Here is a 21,968-nt window from a genome sequence, read left to right as displayed (position 1 = left end):
GGCAGTTTTGTTTGTTTGACAGTGCACATTACGCATCTGGTGAAAGCCCAAAATAAGCAGGTAGACCTAACAGTGGCACTTAGTGGAGTGGTGCTGAGCCACTTCAAAGAGGGTCATATGTGCCAGGAGCTGAAAGAGGATGTGTCACGGTAATTAGGTGCACAGTGTGACTGCATACATCAGTTTATTATGTGTTTACCTCTCCTGCTCCACTAGTATTTCTATTACCACATGTGAACCGAAACCAAGAAGTCACTGTCTGCGCGGAAAGCATTACCTCCAGAGCAAAGTCTAGCAGACCTGTTACTCATGTCCTGGGTTTCTCTCCTGTGTTTACCAAGCTGTCACGCTGGACACGTCGGTGATTAGCACACACACAGGAGAAGTTGCTGCTCTGGGTTCCATTAGGGCTCTTTCACACTATAAGCATTGGGCTGTGCTGGGTAACCTTTGTCCAAAGCCCCAAATGCAACTTACCTTATGTCCTGTTCGGTTCCCAGTACTTTGTTAAAAAAGTAGAACATGCAATACTTTTTCCAGCACAACGCACTACATCACAACCTGCTGCAGTGAAGGAAATGTCACTTTGTGACATTTCAATAAAGTTATAGGAAAAAAGTAAACCATAATCTGATGCATCATTAAAGAGAAAGTAAACTCTGCAATCCCTATGGTGCTTTTCATCTATTTTGTTCTACTCGTTAGCAAGCATCACATAGTCTAATCCAGCAACAATTGCCTATTACTTTTTCACTATTGTCCATTGACAGACGCAGCCTCATCTTCATCGGCTGAATGGATTATGCTGCCCCCTGCAGGAGTAGTCTAGGCAGGAAAAAATGTACATGTACACGCCCACGGGGCTGTCCCCACAGGCATAACCCACACACACTCAGCTCAGCAAACCAGTTTGTTTTTGCCTAGAGAAGGAGTAGGACCTAGGTTTTCTGCTGGGACTTACTTTTTTTTTTAACTTTGAAAAAGATTGTCTTTCGGGATAAGGAGGCGCCATCTTCAGTACTGTTTTCTGTGTCCGTTTTTAGAATATTTCCTCCCGTTTCCCTTCACCTTAATCTCGCGCATGCGCGATCGTGTAATAGCCAAGCCTCGTTCTCGATCCGACGTTACTACGGCAACCGCCGCCCATAGCCGTTCTGTTGTTAAATTACATACTTATCTGAGAGCTGCAGGGGATTGTTGTGAACTTGGATAAAGCAAGTTCAGTGGGTGTTCTAATGTTGGCACAATTGCAGCATTTGCTGGCCAGCCTTAGGCCCCTTTCACACGGGAGCCTCCATGGGATGGAATCTGCTTGCTCAGCGGGGGATCGCTCTGCTGATCCCCACTGAGCAGGCGGATGACGGGTCCGTCTGCACTCTCTGTGCAGAGTGGAGACGGACACCGTCCTGCTCTCCTCCTTTTTGGGGAGATCGGATAAAAACGGACCGCCTATCCAATTTCATCCCATCCACCAGGTAGATGGAAAATAGGATCACCATCCATCTGGATTTTGCAGACCAGATCAGATTGGATAGCTGCGGGTGTCACCACTGACATCTGCCGCTCCATAGGGGTGAATGGAGGGCCGATCAGGTCCACCTGAAACTGGCAGCTGATCAGACAGCCCATGTAAAAGGGGCCTTAGTAGTGAAGTGGTTGATTTTACCGGTTACCTGGAATCGTACATATAGAAAATTTTCAGCTTGACAAGGCCTCCTGTCCTCCTGCATGTACACTGAACAATAGTGTGTAAATTTAAGACGTTACAAGCAGGTGTGACAGTGCGGTTACGTTATCAGTGTGCAACTAAAGTATATAAAGCTGCAGATTAATTAGTAACAGAAGCGTTTTTTATTTTATTTTTTTACGTCAAAGACTGCTGCAATTTGTTACTCCTTTTCTTTGAGACCTCAAACAAGAAGAGCAAAGCCTTGGCTGTACAGCCTGTTATAAGTTCAAATCCTAAGTTCTAAACAAATTTTCCAGAGCTGGGAACAAGGATGGCGTTGATCTGCCCAGAAATTGTGCAGTCTAAGCAGGTCAACTGTTAGGAGACAAAGGACAATAGCGGTAGGCTCCTATTCATTGTCTGCTAAACAGTAAATATTCACATCCCTGCGCCTACGTGTGCCATTGCATTATAAAGTCATTCTATCGCTTTGCAGCAGCTTAAAATATTCTCTATCGTCTTTTTTGTTCACGCTGTAAGCGAAGAGATACTTCAGCACAGGAATTCTAGGTAGGTGAAGGCAGACAAATATATGGTGCATTGTTGTATTTCATTCCACATTGTACGCATTTATAATTCCATCTAACACACACTTTAAAATGGAATTACTTTACATACCTTATCTTGGGTTTTTAATTTTAGGTAGGCGATTTATCCAGGTACAGTAGGCATAAGCTAATAGAATTTTGTTAAAATTTTATATTTTAACCACATTAAAGTTCTTTTGAATGACCGCCTTCAAGTCCTTTGAATGCACTGGGCATTTTCATACAAAACGATGGATGTGGGATTCTTTCCGATACCTACTTTTTTTTTTTTTTTTTTTTCAATCTAAACCTGTTTTCCATATGGGAGATGAATAGATTCTAATCCAAGCTTGAATGAAAGTTGCAGCTGCTTCAAGTGCTTGGCGATCCACACAAGTCTTGAAATTGCAATTGAAATGGTCTGTTTTCTAGCGTGCACGCTTTTTCCGTGCCATGGATGGCTGTAAACTTTTGCATCAGTTGTAGAACTATTGCCCATGAAGCAAAGTGGTTTGTTGTACAGCATATTGTAATATTGCAATGAAGGTACTATGCTCTGTTGATGGTTGGAGAGCCTGTTGACCCCCATGCACACCTTATTGTCATCCGATTCTGGGAATCCTTTCCAGCTGATTGCCTGTCATTGTTCACTGATCTAAATGGAGTGATAAAGGAAGCCCAGCAGGCTGGGGACCAGCTTCAGATTTATTGAAAAGGCTATCTATATGGGCTATTGTTTTCAGCTTTGCCCTCTCCTCCACTGGAGATCTTAGGGATGAGCAGCAAAACATCTGTATTTTATTTAGCCAAAATAACTTGTTCTACTATAAGCGTGTACTTTTCATTCTGATTTTTTTTTTTATGTAGCATTGATTAGTTTGATCTGATAAGCAGGGCATAGACTTGGGAAAGAGTTTCCACTGCTGGAAGTACAAGTTTGTTTAGGCTTCTTGAATAAAATGGCTGGTGATCCTGCCATGAACGTTGTTAAGGCACTTCTGGGAGACAGAACTAAAGCATTATCACCCTTAGACTCCATTCACACTTGTGTGCCCTCAAGTCGCCCCAAGTCGCTTGTCATAACTAATGCAATGTAAATGAATGAGAGCCGTCTTAATATGCACTACTGAAGTCGCTCCGACTTCAGAAAAGGTTCCTGTACTACTTCAAGGTGACCTCTATCCGACTTGAGCCAATAGACTTCAATGGGAGTCGCCTCCAAGTCGGATCCTTATCTTTTGTCAAGCGACTGTGATCCGACTTTCCAGGAAGAAGGAAAATTAACCAGGCATTCCCCACCTTGCAGCCATGCCTACAGTTCCTATATACCATTATCTCTGCCTGGTCTGTGTGAGTGGCACTGATTCGTGGCACTGGTGGGCACTGATTCGTGGCACTGGTGGGCACTGATTCGTGGCACTGGTGGGCACTGATTCGTGGCACTGGTGGGCACTGATTCGTGGCACTGGTGGGCACTGATTCGTGGCACTGATGTGTGGCACTGGTGGACACTGATTCGTGGCACTGATATGTGGCACTGGTGGACACTGATACGTGGCACTGATACGTGGCACTGGTGGACACATACGTGGCACTGGTGGATACTGATACGTGGCACTGGTGGATACTGATACGTGGCACTGGTGGGCAATGAGGAAATTAGTAAAAAACAGAAAACGGGAATTAGGTCACAACACATATTCTGATTGGCCAAATACAAAGTCGTCTATCATATAAGTCGCTTAAAATAATTCGCAAGTCGCGCTGAAGTCACCCCTTATGAGGCGACTTTCTGGTCGCGGTAGTGTGAACCGGCTCTTAAACTGATGTTCTCTTGTCACTTTGTCAAACAGGCTCCTGATGGAGACTACAAGTGGCCTTTAAAGTATTATCCAAGCATGGTCCGTTTTTATCACCATCAGGAAACCCACCATGGTTAGCTATAGTAGTGTTACGTTGAAGGGAATGTATATAGGAAAGCCCAGGGTGGAGGAGGTCTCACCAAGACTGTCGTATGGTAGATGGTCTGCCAGTCTTCAGGTTTAAATGTTGGTAATGGATTGTGATCTTCTCGACAATCTGGGCCGGGGCATTGTGATGTCTGTTGGCTGTTTCAGTACTCATTGGAACTTTTTTCTTTTCCTTTAAATGTGAACCCCCTTATATGTCAATAATGTGTCATCTTATTGATGTTTTGAATCTGCCACATCACATATTGGACTGTTTATGGTGCTGTTAGCTGTGCTCCAACCTGGATGTCAGTGTGGAATTTCTTAGCCTTTGTACGTTTAGGAATTGCCTGGTGTTCTAGGGCACAGTAAAATTCTATGTGGTCTTTTAGTGCCCATTACCAGAAGCTTTTCATGTACTGCTTCTGTTGAATATGCCCACCATCTAACCAGTGTATGCGGGTCGTGAAAAGGAAAACAAAGCTCCATTTAGGTAGCTAATTGGAAGTGGTTGTGCCGGCCTGACTTTTGTCTTCATGGTTCCTTGATCACTGTGAATACTCTACACTTAACCGGCCTTTCAAGACACAGAGAACTGTTTGCATCTAGTCACACATCCTTAAAGTAGAAGACATTCAGTCAGTCGTTATCTCTCAGCAACGTTTACAGAAGCTAGAAAGTTGCAAGTCATAAGTCACTTTCAGGCTTCTGCTAAAAACAGTGCAGACTATCCTCTTGCATATTATCACCTTCAGTGCATAGGCACTTTTTAATGTAAATGGGGGGGGAAACGAAGTAGACCAGATCCATAAGTATGATATGTATATGATGCAGTGTATTTACTGAATACCACAACTGTACAAAGTCTGTGTTGTTTTTTGTGTGCAGAGTTGGCTTTGAATTGAAATTTTTGTGTAATCGTATCTCTGTGGACTACAGGGCACCTTACCCTCTCAGTGACCTACAGGGCACCTTACCCTCTCAGTGACCTACAGGGCACCTTACCCTCTCAGTGACCTACAGGGCACCTTACCCTCCTATGTTAAAATGTATCTAGACCTGAAAACCAAAAATGTATGCGTTGCAGCTTACTAGTCCGCACTTCTGTCCCTGGTTGTCTATGCCATTCCATCTGTGGAGGAAAGCTATGGTCCTGAGCTCCTCCTATAGACTACAAACATGTCCGTATCTTTTAATCTCTATTAACACTAGTGCGACTTGTCCCGCGATTTTGGACCGCAAAATCGCATGACAAGTTTTTTTCCATTATTTTCAATGAGCCCCATTCATATCAGTGCGTTTGGAAGTTGCACCGACTTCAAAGTAGTTCCTGCACTACTTTGGCACGATTTTAATGCGCTTTGAGGTATATAGCCATTGCTTTCAAAATCGCGGTAAAATCGCGTCACAAAATCGTGGCAAAATCGCGTCGCAGAAGTGTGAAAGGGGCCTAAATGGAATTTGGGCAATGGGTTGTTTACATATGATAGCCAGGATGAAAGCTATTTTTTGTTATAGCTCACGGGAAGTTACACGCACAGTATTTATGGCAGGATCAACAGGTGTTTGCTGAAAATGTTCTAACTCAGCCACTACATCCAATGCCCAGTAAGCTGCAGTAAAGTCTTCTTTTTGTGTCCCCACTGGCTGTCCTTACTACCCCCCACCCCCGAATGCCTCTAATAGCACGCCTTTTGCTATGGCAGCTCACAAGCAGGCTCTATCCCAAGCTGCGTGCTGTGTGTCCATTCACACACACAGCACAGCTCAGGCCCATCCCCCTGCGCGCTCCTTACTGACTGTGATTGACAGCAGCAGGTGCCAATGGCTCCAGCTGCTTTGTGAGCCAATGATGAGAGAGGGACCCAGGAACACCGCTGCTCTTGTGCACATTGCAGGATTGAGATGGGGCTCACTCAGGTAAGTATGGGGGGGGAGCGCTATGGAGAGAGCTGCACCCAGAAGGTTGTTTTTGTTTGTTTTTTTTTTGTTTTTTTACCTTGATGAATAGAATGCATTAGGGTGAAAAACCTTGAGCCTTTATAGCCACTTTAAGTTAGCCATACACATTTTTTAATGTCAGCGGATTCCTGCTGGCCTTGTCAGCAACACTTGGCTCAACACATTTCGATTTAAAACTGACTGGTAAGCTGCAATATATTACATTTTTGCTGTTGTGTTTAGATACACTTTATATTTCTTTTATTTTTTTCATAATAAAGATCGAATTAATCAGATTAGCTTGGTTTGTCTGTCTGCTGGTTTTCCTATGTATTGGGGGACTGTGTGTGTCTTGGTACAGGTCACTGATAGATCCAGTTTGTGATGCAATGTTGCACAGGGCACACTTGCAGTTTTCAGTACTTATTTGGTATTCATGGTGTTCAGTGGTCACAGGCCCCTGCTTACTTCAGACAAAGTCAATGGGGGCTTGGTTCTTTTTTCAGCTGGGATGTTTTAGGCATACCAGAGCTAAATATAGAGTTCTCTATGTTTGACTAATATGGAAAGGGACAGTATATTGACCTTAGCCTATCTTGCTAACATAATTTACAGTAGATGTCCGGTCTTTAGTACTAAACCAATATATAAGTGACAGTGCAATGCTCCAGCTGCCCATAATGGTAGTATTTGATCAGTTGTATGTTTTACAGGAAAAACATGCAATATATATTTTTTTTTAACTTTGTATAAGATCCAGCTTTTTAAGCTGCTTTGCAACAAACTGAAAAATATGGCAGACCTCTGAGACATTCTTTAGTTTAACATTGTACTTGTTCATGTCCTCTACAAACTTGTTCCCTTGTATCTGGATATTACCTAGGAACAGTGACATCACTGCAGATTGCGGTTATAGAATATCAATTTATTCCAACAGAATAGCTGCTATTGTGTATGACTATACATACACTGCAAGAAATACCATTACAAATACACTGCTGTGATATAGGAAGTAATAATCTCCTTATGATGGATTTGGTTGCAGTTAAAATGGATCTAAACTCAAGAACAAAAATGAAATGCCTTTCCTTGGATGAGGTGGCTAAATAATTTTTTTGTTTTCACTTGGTGATCCTGCAAGGATTTATAATCCTGTCCTAGGGTGACTGCTGTACTGAATGTAGGGGGAGCAGCAGTGTCACCCTAATGCAGGCCATACATGGAGAAAATTTCTTTCCTGCAACCACGGGACAAGAGAATCCCTCCCACCGATCCATTGTATTTTCCCCCTGGGAGAAGACCATGATTATTGCTAACTGCTTTACTAGGCGCTAGCCAAAAATCACATGTATATATCAGCAGGCTGGTTGTAACCAAGTTGATCGATCGACCAGCTGGTTCAACAGGAATTCAAACAGTCTATGGCCGGCCTAAGAAGGATGTTTGTTAGGACTTTATAACACCATCCTCCCTATAATAAATATATATATATATATATATATATATATATATATATTTTGTCCTTGTGATACAGATACATTGTATATAAGGGCGCAGATAGCATTGCCTATCATTGCCGTTCACAGACCCTAGTTGTTGACTTAAGCTTGGGAGTACACGATCGAAATTTAGCTGGTTCAGCAGGGATCTGCTGAATCTCGATCTGTGTGTGTGGCCCTACCTTCTCAACATAAGTTATTCAGCCGGTCAGATTTCTTTCCAGTGGGACTGTTGGAAAAATGTCATTTGATCAGCAGCTGCAGAGCTGATCAGTGTTTTCTGGCATCAGTGGCGTTCCAATACCCCAGCGGGGAGTATTCCTCCATCCACCGTGTGTGTTCTTTGTTCAGTAAATTAAAAAATCAATTTTGTGTCTAGGTATTTGTGTATGTCCCAGTAAGAATACTGTTGGTTTCTATTAGAGCTGCACGATTCTGAAAAAATAAGATTTCCGATTTGGTTTTTTCCTAGCATAAAGATCACCATTCATGGCGTAACATCCTCTTTCACATTTATACAAAAAAAAAGTGGGCTAACCTTACTGTTAAAATTCATTAGTGTGTTTTTCCCCAAAAAATTGCGTTTGAAAGACCACTGCGCAAACACTGTGTGACATAAAATATTGCTACAACCACCATTTTATTCTCTAGGGTCTCTGCTAAAAAAAATTATATATATATATATACATATATACATATATACATATATACATATATACATATATACATATATACATACATACATACATACATACATACATACATACATACATACACACACACAGTGCTTTGCAAAAGTATTCGGCCCCCTTGAACTTTTCGACCTTTTGTCACATTTCAGGCTTCAAACATAGATATAAAACTGTAATTTTTTGTGAAGAATCAACAACAAGTGGGACACAATCATGAAGTGGAAGGAAGGTATTCGGCTCAGGGCCGAATACTTTTGCAAGGCACTGTGTGTGTGTGTGTGTGTGTGTGTGTGTGTGTGTGTATATGTGTATATATAATATAGTAACCTTTTTTTTATTTTTCCATTTTCGATATGAAAAAGACTTTCAAGCAAAGCCATAGATGGGTCGAATATCCGATCAGTGTGCGAACATCCCTGTTTGACAGAAGTTGATCATTTGAATGGACGTGCTTGAAAACTTTTGTCGACCATTGGCTGCAGCCACTGATCTGTGTATTCTGACAGTGCTGTCACAGTACAGTATGCCAGCAGGGGGGATTCCTCCATTCAACAAGCTTGTGGATGGCAGATGCCCCAGCATGCTGGAAAATATAAATGCCTATAACTGTGTGAGGACATTCAACAATACAGTACAAAAGTAGAGGGTTTTTATGGCACACAAGACTTTACCATCGTAATTGCCAACTATGGTTACCTTTCTAGTTTTTATCCAATCCTTCCAGATGACTTGTTTTTGTCAGTGTAATTCTGGTTGATGTCAGGCTATGGGGTCCTGTATTTCCTGTATGGTGGAAGTAGAGTTTGTTCTGATGCAAGTTCTAAGGATACTTAACGTGCCAAAAGTGATGTAAAGTGTTTAAAATGGTGTTTATTAGTATCACAGTTTAGAAGCCAGCTGCTCTGTGTTGAGTTCACGTTCAGGGACGATATCGCTGCTACTCCAATGACTGTCCCTGTGGGGAGGTGAAAGTGCAGACCTCAGTTTACTTTTTTTTTCCCTCTCCTTATTAAATCCTCTCGGAGGATAACTTATATCTGCTCAGGGTTTGATCGCTCCTTTCTGTCCCTGGATCCTCGCAGTACAGCGCGGAGTGCTTTTCCTAAGGAAAGAGTTAATGTTCAGAGCTGCCCTTTCAAGTCCCGCGCACATGCTGAGGTCTTTGCTTCACAGATGTTTCAAGCAAATATACATTTTTACAGAACGTGTTCCCACGCTTTAGTGCATGGCGTCGTATTGCTGTCCGTTACCGGTTTACAGTTATTACTAGGGATCACTTCAGTCCTTTTTTTATATTACAACATATCTCTTTCTACATGTAATGTATGGAATTGTCACAAGAGGGGCTTATGAGAAAAAAGCAAATTACGGTAAAACACCCATAGTTTATCCTTCACTCGTGAGATGACCAAATCCATGGTCAACTGATGGGGAACCGCACAGATCTGAGGATGTCCATTTTTAACCGCGGACATCGAACATGGCGGCAGATAATGGATGAGGTAATAGCGGTATTCTAGTGGTATACAATCCCTCAATATTCATTGAGTGATGTTCTTAGAGGTCTCATCCTACTATGCTATAGGGAAATCATTCAACTATTGGCCTTTTATTGACCTGGTGGGTATAAGTTTGGAATCTAAGCTATGACTAGATATCAAAAGTTATTGGAGCCTGTGGGAAGTAAAGAAAAGAGATGATGGAACGAAGTGCAAATGTTTTTCTCCCAAAAGGATAGAAAGGGGGGGGGGGGACAAGATGGAGCAAGATGATGACTAGATGTCATTGATAAAGAATGTTCTGTGAATGAATGACAGGATCCCCTCCATTCACATAACTTGTGTTGCATTTCATGAAAACAATACAAGGACATCCCTGAATAGAGGAGAGAACAGAAAGGGTGGGTGGCCATCAGAACCTCTTCAATGTTAGAGGAATTCAATCCTTCAGTGCTGGAGGTTCAGTAATGTGAAGAGGACCTGTTATCCCTGCAGGGAACATATCTACATTAAAGCGGTTGTAAACCCATTTTTTTTTTTTCCTTTTTGACCCTGCAAAAGAAACACATAATGAGCTAGTATGCATCGCATACTAGCTCATTATGAAATACTTACCTTAGAATGAGCCCCCGCCGTGCCGCCTGCTTAGCTGGATGACGGGCGACATGTCCAGTCGCCTGTCTTCCGGGATCGCAGCATCCGGCCATCTGATTGGCCGGAGCCGCGGTGACGTCACTCCCGCGCACACGCGCGGGAGCCGACAGTCACGGCACGGGGCTCTGAAGAAACAGCACTAGCGGCCGTTCATTCACAGCGCATGCGCCAGTGACGTCACTGGATGCATCTAAGGTAAATATCTCCTAAACGGTACATGTTTAGGAGATATTTACAGTACCTATAGGTAAGCCTTATTATAGGCTTACCTATAGGTACAAGTGTCAGAGGAGGGTTTACTTCCTCTTTAAAGAGCAATCAGCAGGTGGTTGGATACACTTCATTAGCGGTGAGTAAAGCCTCGTACACACGCGACGAAAATCGGCAGGGAATTTTCGTCCAACGACCGATCTGCCGATTTTCGGCTTGTTATTATGATGCTTCCGACAACCGACTCTGACTTTTTGGCTGAAAAAAATCTGGTGTGCAGGCTATAAAATTTTTGTCCGCTGTCAAAACACGGCCGATTTTTGTGCAGTCAGTACAGACTTCGACAGGGAAAAATCTAATGAGCAAGTCTGGGCATGATCAGAGAAGAAAGAACACAAAGAAAGCAAACCAACACATGACATCACTTCTGAAGTCGAATTTTGTGTGCAGTCTAGAGCACATTCCAACCAACAAAACACAACTTTGGACAAAAGACGGACGATCCGTCGGCCGATAATCGTTGCGTGTTTACGAGGCTTAATGCTACTGAACCTAAATCTCAGAAAATATTTAACTCCACTTCAACATCAAACTTGTTGATGGAAATAGAATGGGTGGAAATGTCATAACAGAAGATAAGGTGTGACCACTATGAGGATCCGTAGGATCACCTGGTGGTAGAAAGCACTGACTGAAAGTTGGTTTTAACACACTTAATATTCATTCCTAGGTAGCTACATTGTTTCTTTCATGAAGGATCCATTGTTGAGTGCATACTGTATGCTTATGCAGCGCCATGTTTGAGTGGATTATTGGCCACCCTTTATAGGCTGAAATCGGTGTACGTTGCAGTAATGCTTGGTAAAATGTATTTGCATATGTTGTGCATGAAGTACAGGGATGTTTTTTAGTGGAAATTTAACACCTGGAGGAAACCTGTAAAACAAGAAGAATGGACTTCAACGTGTTTCCATTGTGGTAGTTGAGTTCAGATTTTAAAGCTGCAACAAAGTGCAAAACAAGTTTTTTTTTTTTTTTTTTTTTTTTTTTAATGCAAATTTTCTGATACTTCTCAGACCAAATATATATTTAGACCTGTGACAACTTTTTTTTAATTTTTTTTATTTCATCTTTTAGGCTCGGTTCACATTGGTGCGATGGAAGACATTGCATATGATTTGCACTGCTGTTAGAGCTGCACGATTAATCGTATGAAAATCGCGATCTCGATTCACCCCCCCTGACGATCTAAACCTGACATTTGCTCTTGCTCGATTCTTTGCATAGCTGCAGAGAGAACAGCTGAGGAAAAAAAAAAAAGCCTCCCGCAAACAAACGCCTATCAGCATTAGTCTCCCAGTAACTATAAACAAAATGATTACATTGTATCTTTTCCTTCCCTCTGCCAGGGAGAAAGGAAGTTTAACCTCTTAAAGACTAGAACTTTTTCTGACACTTGTTGCTTGCAAGTTAAAATCAGTTTTTTTTGCTAGAAAAGTACTTAGAACCCCCAAACATTTTATATATTTTTTTTTAGCAGAGACCCTACAGAATAAAATGGTGATTGCTGTAATATTTTATGTCACACTGTATTTGCGCAGCAGTCTTTCAAACGCAATTAATAGACTTTAATGAATAAAAAAAAAAAAAGTAACAGTAAGGTTACCCAATTTTTTTTGTTACACAGAGAATCGTGAGAGAATCGTGATCTTTATTCCAAGCTAAAAAATCGTGATTCTCATTTTGGCCAGAATTGTGCAGCTCTAACTGCTGTGCAAATAACATGCAATGTCTGTGCGATGCAAAAGCAGCCATGCAGATTGTATGGCTGAATTTGCATCGCTTTCAGGCCAAAGTCGTGCAGGACCCTTTTTTTTGGTTCGCACCAGAATCAGATCGCATGGGTGTTCACACCCATGCAATCCGATTCCTGTCAGAATTAAAAGTTGGCTCTGCGATATGCAATCCAATCTGGGGGGTGTCCTTAACTTTGTATTGACACTCCCAGCGGTTTGCATATGGCAGTGTGAACTGCCTGCGAGTTGGGTGCGATGTGGGAACCCACAGTAGATTCCCAGGGTTTCCTGCATCGCACCCATGTAAACGGAGCCTTTGCAAATACTTTGATTTTCACTTAAGCTGGGTGAATGCGGTGAAATTTCACATAGGAATGGACACCCGCCAAAGCGCTTTACCTGTCCAGCAGCTGTTTTTTTTTTTTGGTCAACTTTTATTTGAAGTGTTTAAGGCCCCTTTCACACTTGTGCGACTTAAAAGTTGCGCGATTTTACTGCCGCTACCTTGACGTGACTTGAAGCAATGCTTTTGTCTTTGGACCTCAAAACGCCTTAAAATCGGTCAGAAGTAGTGCAGGGACTACTTTGAAGTTGTTGCGACTTGAAAGTCGTACAGATATGAACAGTACTCCTTGGAAATCATGGAGAACGACTTGTCATGCAACTTTGCAGTCCCAAATTGCAGGACAAGTCGCACAAGTGTGAAAGGGGCCTAAAAGTACACTTTGGCGGAAGTCCATGCTGTGTTGCAGTACGAAAGGGACTCAGAAAACTGTTGTTTTCTGTGTGTCCTTGCAGTGACCAGTGTTTTACAATGCAGTAAATAGCGGGGCACCGCACATTGGGTATTCTTTGCAGGCTGTACTCACCCTATCTCGGGCAAGAAAATAATAAACAGGATATTTTACTTGCACATGATTGGATGGTTAAAGTCAGCAGAGCTTCACCCAATTCATTGAATTACCTGCCTATACAAACCTATAGTTCCTTTAGTAAATGAACCCGAGTCTCCAGATTTGATTTGTAGTGGGGTTTGGTAAAGAGAATTGTACAGATAGCTTGTGGAAATCTAAATGAAATTAGAGACTGCCTGTGCTTACTTCATCTGTAGTCTCGGTAAAGCCTGCAGTGATCTATGAAGATTATGGTAATCTGTGTTCTGTGCTGAATTTGTGACTACAGTGTTTACTGATGAAATCATCATCCAGATTCCATCTGGGCCCCCCCGTGACATTGTCCAGAACCCTTCACTGACACAGAAGAGCCCAGATCTGGAAGTCGGAGGAAAGGTGTTTACTAGAAGTTCTGTTATGGAGGAAGTGACTCGATTCACTGCTTATCTTTTCTGCTGAAATTTCTCACGCTGTAACCTCAGTAGAGGATTTGCCTTTAGTTGCATAACTAGTAATGACACAACAGTAGGGTGATAGAACTAAGTGACCATAACAAATGTTTGCAACACCTTTCTGTGGAGTTGGGGTACATGAAGGTAAAGTGGAACTACACTGTATCTGAGCACCGCAAACCAAAAACTTTTAAATCATTTTTAATATTCAAAGTAAACCTATCCATGTTTCTATACTTTATTTTGCTAAGAATCACTTTGAACAACACCCGCTAGGATTTCTGACTGTGGCCATCTTGTGTAAGGGAAAATGATTCCTGTAGCATTTACTTCTGCAATCTATCTGCCCTTAGCTCAGGCGTGTAAGCAGGAGGGTGAGAGAGCCCCTCCTGGAGACTCCTGGGATGTATGACATAATTTGCCTAGGCATGGAAACCAGAAAGAAATGTAAAAAAAAAAAAAGTTTAAAGCAAGTAAATATGATATACTTACCTATTTTACTAATGCTAACTGCATAAGGATTAACAATAGTTAATGTTGTTTGAGAGAGTGAAGTACCACTTCCAATATGCAAGTTTGCATAATAAAATTACAGGGAAAAAAAGGATTTCTGAGGAGAAGCACTATTTATTTCATGGTTCTAACGTACGAAAACCTGAAAGAATAAAGTAAGTCCGGCATGTTGAGTAGCCACTTGTCCAGCTTGGCATGTCATAGTAGAGGAGGCCTGAATAAGATGGCGGTGGGCACATACATTGCATGGCTCCCATTAACTACCAGTGATCCTAAACAGAATGAATAGATGGAAAATGGTTCCAGCTGTTATGGAGATTTGGGGATTTGGAGATCGTAACAACTCCCCCATTAGAAACTATAGCGGTGTTGTTTTTTTTAGGTTGAACGTTCTCACTGCTGCAAATATAGAGTGTTGCAAAGCCCTTATTTAGAGCTGGTTCACACTACCACTACCAGAAAGTCGCCCCGTGACTTGAAGAGGCTTGTTTAGAGGCTTGTTTAGAGGCTTGTTTAGAGGCTTGTTTAGAGGCTTGTTTAGAGGCTTGTTTAGAGGCTTGTTTAGAGGCTTGTTTAGAGGCTTGTTTAGAGGCTTGTGAAGAGGCTTGTGAAGAGGCTTGTGAAGAGGCTTGTGAAGAGACTTGTGAAGAGACTTGTGAAGAGACTTGTGAAGAGACTTGTGAAGAGACTTGTGAAGAGACTTGTGAAGAGACTTGTGAAGAGACTTGTGAAGAGACTTGTGAAGAGACTTGTGAAGAGACTTGTGAAGAGACTTGTGAAGAGACTTGTGAAGAGACTTGTGAAGAGACTTGTGAAGAGACTTGTGAAGAGACTTGTGAAGAGACTTGTGAAGAGACTTGTGAAGAGACTTGTGAAGAGACTTGTGCACTACTTTGAAGAGACAGGTGACTTTGTCTGTGGGGAATGCCTGGCTAATCTTTCTTCTTCCTGGAAAGTCTGATAATCAGTCGTGTCAATTAAGATAAGGAGGCAACTCCCATTGAAGTATATGGGACAGTCGGATCACAGGTCACCTCAAAGTAGTACAGGACCCTTTTCTGAAGTCGGAGCAACTTCAGTAGTGCCAATTAAGACGGCACTGATTGATTAACATTGCTTTTGTTATGTCAAACTACCTGGGGCTACACAAGTTGCCTCACAAGTTGCGCTAGTGTGAATGGGCTCTTAGACATTAGATTGTCACTGGATAGAGCAGTGTTTCTCAACTTTTTGTCAAGACACCCTTTAGTTAACCACTTGCCGACTGCCGCACGACTATTTACGTCAGCGGTCAGCCCCTCCTAGGCAGAGTGACGTAGTTCTACGTCGCTAGCCTGTGAGGGTCTAGGGAGCGAGCGCGCGCCCCCAGGGGTACGCTCCCGCTCGGTCACGGACCCCCGCGCGTGTGACCGGCGGACCCGATGTCCGCCGGTCACTTGGCGATCGTCACTTGGCGATCGAGAAAGGCAGGCGGCTGATGTAAACAAGCCGCCTGTCATTCTCCCCTGTGTAGAAACACAGATCATACGGTTCTACTATGTAGGACCGTTGATCACTGTTCCTACAGCCCAAGCCACAGCCAATCACAGTTAGAATCACGCCCCTAGGGACACACACCACCCCTCCCTCTCAAAGTTAACCCCTTCACTGCCAGTGTAATTTTACAGTAACAGTGCATATGTATAGCACTGATTACTGTAGAAATGTCACTGGTAACCCCAAAAGTGTCAAAAATGTCAGTCAAGGGTCCGATCTGTCCGCCGCAATGTCGCAGTACCGCAAAAAAAATCGCAGATCGCCGCCATTACGCGTTAAAAAAACAACAAATCTTTCCTTTTGTTAGTAAACGCGACAACTTTTGCGCAAACCAATCAAAATACGCTTTTTGCGTTTTTTGTTTTTTTTTTGCCAAACATATGTAGCATAAAAAATTTTGATTTTTACATTTTTTTTGGGGAATTTCATATAAAAAAATTTGAAAAATATTGCTATTTTTGCAAAATTGACGATCTTTTTTTGTTTATAGCGCATGATCAAAAAATCGCACAGGTGATCAAATACCACCAAAAGAAAGCTCTGTGGGGAAAAAAAGGACGTCAAATTCGTTTAGGTACATCGTCGCACGACCGTGCAATTGTCCCTTAAAGTCACGCAGTGCCGAATCGCAAAATAGGCCCTGGTCAGGAAGGGGGTAAAATCTTCCGGGGCTTAAGTGGTTAAAATTCTGCACAATCTTGAGGCACCCCATTCTAAAATGTAAAAAACGAAACTTTTGCATTATGCAGCAACATCCACACATGTAGGACACCCAGCATTGGAGGATTTACTCATCCACATATTAGAGGTGATTTACTCTTCCAAAGCAACTACCCCTTTACACACTGGTACTGACTAGTGTGCCATTGTTTCTTTTCTCCCTCACGCAGCTAATGTGACCCCCAACCCTGACAAGGAGGAGTGGGGGTGGGGGGGCAAACAAGGATGCTGTGCAGGGGCCCAACATCCTTATCAAATGATGACATCATTGGTGATTAGGATGTCAGCAGCTAAAAGGCTGTAATGGTTCACAATGACAACCTGTAGCTTTGTGCAACCAAAAAGCAGACTTCATCCATCTGCTGGCTTGTATGCGGTTTTTGGGCAATTGTTGGGCACCTCTGAAGAAACCTGAAGGGCACCCTGGTTTAAAAAGGCTGGCGTAGCTTAGTGGTTTCATGTATGTGGATGGATTAGGTTGCTACACTTGGCAGATGTACGTTAAAAAATGTACGTTTACAAAAATAAATACATTGGCCATCATTGGTAGCCACGCCTTCCTTGTATCAGTAAGAACTGATTAAAAAAAATTGGCCATTATTCCAGAGCAAACCAAGTGCAAATAACACATTATTGGTTGTTCCAGGTTCTAAAATGAGCCAAAAATCGTTATTTTCTCCAAATTTGCCTGTTGGAAGACCTAGAGACATTCCAAACGCCACCGATTTCTAAGGTACTCTTTATGTTTAGGTCCCTGGAGGGGTATAGTTTAAAATTCGGGTGTATTTCTCTGCCCAGGATCCACAGTGCTGCATTCAGCGGCCAATATAAAACAATGGATATGTGCTGGTACTTTCCTAAATCTGCGCGCAGATATATGCTCCTGCTCCTTCGTTTTCACACCCACTATTTAGAAGTTGTCATTTGAGGACTCCATATGCTAAAAGCATTTGCTTTTCTCTGCCCTTATATCGGGGAAATGGTGGAAATGAACTGTATTGCGGCTTATTAGAACTTGTGGTTCCTGAGGGGTTGCAAAAAACAACATTTTCATGAGAAGACACATCTATAAATGTAAGATAGCGTAATATATTTCTGGTTTTGTCCATGTCCCCCACCTTCTCTCCGATAGTCACAGCAAAGCACCAAGAATGTTTAATCGGTTCATTCCAGGGTGGATTTGATGTAAATCAAGTCGATTTGAATCATAATTGTTAAAGCAAAACTGTCCTCTTTGTCTGCAGCGGCTCCTCCTCTGACCCGCTGTTGACTCATCGACAGTCCCATTCACTTTAATGGTGCGGCAGTGACACAACAAGGTGAGGGAGGTGGCGGCAGCAGGTGAGTGGATGCCCGCTAACAGGCACTGCCATGATAGATCTGAAGGGACAGGTGCTCTTTAAATGTAAGTACTCATTCTTGCTGGTAGTTAGACATTGTGGGAATGCATCAATGCAGTTCATGTTATCTCAGCTTGCAGAGGTAATTAAGGTCCGGGTCACACTTATGCGATGCGGGAAGGCTACGAATTCGCAGCGTGTTCCCGCATCGCAAACGCACCCCCGGCAGTTCACACTGCCATATGCGATACGTTGGGGGTGTCATTGAAATGTTAACGACACCCTCAGTTTGATCGCATATCACAGTGCGATCTTTACAGTTTGCACAGGATCGGATCGCACAAGTGTGAACCACTGTGCGATCCGATCCTGATGCGGCTGAAAAAAAGGGTCCTGTGCGTCTTTGCTGCGGTTGCAGTGCGAATTTAGCCATACAAAGTGTGTGGCTGAATTCGCACCGCACAGCCGATCGCATGTAATGAAGGAGCAGTGCGCTCCGATATTGCATGCGATCGCCACAGCCGCAAGAATGTGAACCGGCACTGAATGAGTTTACCAAAAATTTAAATATTGCAGAATATACAGCCTCATGCAACATCACTAAGCTCCATTTCATGCTGAAGTAAATAAATTATTAATGTCTTTAGATAGATTTTTACACCAAAAGCATTTTATTAAAGTAAATTTGATAAAATTAAAAAAAAAAAATCTGATTTTAAATAAAAAAAATCTGATTTTAAATAAAAAAAATCTGATTTTAAATAAAAAAAATCTGATTTCAAATTAAAAAAAAATCTGATTTTATATATACATATATACACACACACATTTAGAGAGAGTTTTTTTTTGTTTTTTTTTTATCCTTGATTGTTATCCACCATGGTTCATTCAGGGTGCTTACCAACCCTTCCACCCCCCCCCCCCCCTCAATTTTGGTTTGGATGCACTGTGCAACAAATGAATAATTCCATACTTTGTGTTTTGTGGTGGAAGGAAGGGTCCCCAGGGAGGCCACCTCAGCGTGGCGTCATATGACTTCCTCACCAGCTGGACTCCTCATGTAATGCAACTGAGCTTTACAGTCGGGAAGCGTCTCGTGTTATTTAGCAATATTAAAATGATTTCCTCTTTCTTTCGAAACGTTTGACGGAAAAGCATCATTTCTGGGTTTGTGCCTGACTGCTGTGGCTTGAACCCAAGGTTATGAGAACCGAGTTGGCATAAGTGGATGTTTCACACAGACCCAGGTGTTTGTGAGGCCCTTTATTTTCCACTTTGTGAAATGGGGAAGTTGTTAATCAAACAAAACTTTATACCCATCCAAATTAGGAGCATTCAATGACATTAAAGTGCTCTACACAGTACATCAAAATACAAGCTACGCAGGGCGAATCCTGAAACCGGCAAAAACTTTAACCGGCTTGGCAATCCACTTTTTTTTCTTTCTTTATTTTTTTTATTTTTATTCTTTCTTTATTTTTTATTTTTTTTAATTACTACTTTTGGCATATTTTATACCCAGGGCAGTGTGTTGTAATTTGTTAGCGAATCTATAGCAGTGACCGCCTTCCTCCTCCTCCTCCTCCTCTAAAGTGTTCTTTCTGCTTGTGACACCTGCAGCAAATTATGTAAGAGCCGTTTCAGTGAATAAGGAGCATATCTGAGGCTGATTTAGAGTGATTAGGAAAGAAAGGCCTGTGACAGGCTCTTGTTACTCTGAAATCCCAGGCAGCTGTGACTCCTCCAGCACAGCAGTTCAATTCCAGGGCACCCCTCAAATACCGAACATGCTGCAGCACAGCTCTGCCTGCAGTGCGATAACACGGCCATCTGCGCGGCCAAACACTCTTGAGAAGTGTCATGAATATGTCTGATTAATTGTTGAGTCACACATAAGCCTTCTCGGGAACACTTCATTACTTTTGTTTAAGTCTCATATTGCCATCAAGGTCTGTTTGACATCTTTCAGTTTTTTAATAATGGAAATGTTCAGGCTGTAACTATGAGGGATATACTAACATACGCATAGGTTAGTGGGATTTTTTTTTTTTTTTTTTTATTCAAGCCAATTCACATCACAATTTCTGCATTTTGGGTCTGTGTTTTTAATGCGTTCTAGTGTATTTTTCTTTTTTTTTTTTTTCCAATCTCAATTTACGCCGCACATTCCGGTGCCTTTTTAAAGCATTTTGTCACATTCCAGATGCAGAAAAAATGCAGATGTTTTACTTGCACTGGTGTGAACTAGGGCCCTTAGAATCCTTGTCTGTGGGCTGTTTAGGCAAAATGAATACACACTGGACTTAGTGGACTATATCTGGTGTGAACCAACAAAGCATCATTAAAGCGGAGTTCCACCCAAAAGTGGAACTTCCGCTCCTCTGCTTCCTCCTCCCTCCGGAGCCACATTTGGCACCTTTCAGGGGGGAGGGGGGGGGGACGGGTACCTGTTTTTGACAGGTACCCTTCCCCACTTCCGGGAGACAGCGCCACGGCGCCGTCCCTCTGCAGTTCCGTCATCCTTCCCCTGCCGCTGAGCCAATTAGAATGTGCAGCGCGCTTCGCATATGCACAGTAGGGAACCAGCTGTGAAGCCGGAAAGGCTTCATTGCCAGTTTCCCGCAGAATGAATGGCGGCGGCAGCACCTGACAGTTGATCTGAAAGTCAGCTGGGGTGCTGACATCACAAGCTCCCTGGACAGGTAAGTGTCTATTAAAAGTCAGCAGCTACAGTATTTGTAGCTGCTGACTTTTTATTTATTTATTTTTTTTAAGGCCCCTTTCACACTTATGCGACGTGATTTTACCGCGATTTTGAAAGCAATGGCTGTGGCTCAAAACGCAATCAAATCGTGGCAAAGTAGTGCAGGAACTACTTTGAAGTCAGTGCGACTTCAAAACGCACTGATATGAATGGGGCTTATTGAAAATAATGGAAAACGACTTGTCATGCGGTCCAAAATTGCGGGACAAGTCGCACTAGTGTGAAAGGGGCCTAACACTGCTTCAAACCATATTTCTAGTATACATGTATAAAATGTTAGCCAGGTTTTTATTGCTCTCCCTACTGTCCTCATTTTTTGTAGATCCTCACTAGGACTGATGGTAGGGGAAGAAACAAAATTTTAAGTTCATGCAGGAACAGTTATTTTTTTTTTTTGCATGTGTTGCTAACGGCAACACATGCATGTTAAAGCACAAGTCCACCTTTGTAACATATACAGACCTGAAGCTTAGTAACTGCCTGCCCATACAGGGGGAGGTACAGGCAGACACTTGACCGAGGAGTCTGCTGGAGCCTGCCATTGCACCCACCATCGACTGATCATTGGTGCAATGCCTTACAGGCTGTAGTGTGAAAAATGAACTGCACATTTTTTTTTACCTGCAAAAATACGTTTTTATTTATTTTATAAAAGGTGAGCTTTATTCTTTAATGCTGAGCTGCAGCGAGACTCCTTTTGGCGCTTATTGTATTTGGTTCCATTCTAAGCAAAATGGCTTACAGTGCCATGTATTGCCATAAGACCTAGATATCTCTAAAAGGGACCTAAACATTTTATCTGTATGTTATATTGTGTTTTAGCGCTCATTCACACGTATTTATTAGGAAGAATGAAGCAGCGCTCATTAACACATGTATAGCATTTATGATGCGTTTTTGTTGTGCCTGTGAAGCATTGAAAAAGCTTCAGGAATGCTTTAAAAATGGCCAGGAAAGTGGTTTTATTTATTTAATTTTTTTTAGTAGGAAGTGCTTCAAAGGGAAGTGATGTAGAAGAATGATCTGCTTTGAGGCATGGTTAGGTTGTGTTGTGCTCTGTCCCATCTTTCTATTTTTTCCCAGTGCTTTCTGGGATACAGGAACCTCCACTGCCTCTCCCACAGTGCCCAGCTAACACTTTATAAATGCCTCATGATCATGAAATGCTGCCTAATTTTTAACACAACAGCTCCTGTATGAACAGTACTATGTGGTGCCCATTGTAAAAATCATGGCAGGTGTTAAAGAGCAATT

At 42.3% G+C, this 21,968-nt stretch overlaps 1 protein-coding gene across 6 annotated transcripts in view; it reads left to right on the top strand.

Moving 5' to 3' along the window:
* Positions 1-21,968, top strand: part of SSH2 (slingshot protein phosphatase 2) — a 379,616-nt gene that overhangs the window by 294,927 nt on the left and 62,721 nt on the right. The gene's annotated exons all lie outside the window — the stretch shown is intronic.

The sequence above is a fragment of the Pelophylax lessonae genome, assembly GCF_965119305.1.
Source record: "Pelophylax lessonae genome assembly, chromosome: 2".
Classification (NCBI taxonomy): Eukaryota; Metazoa; Chordata; class Amphibia; order Anura; family Ranidae; genus Pelophylax; species Pelophylax lessonae.
This window is presented reverse-complemented; position numbering and strand designations above follow the sequence as displayed.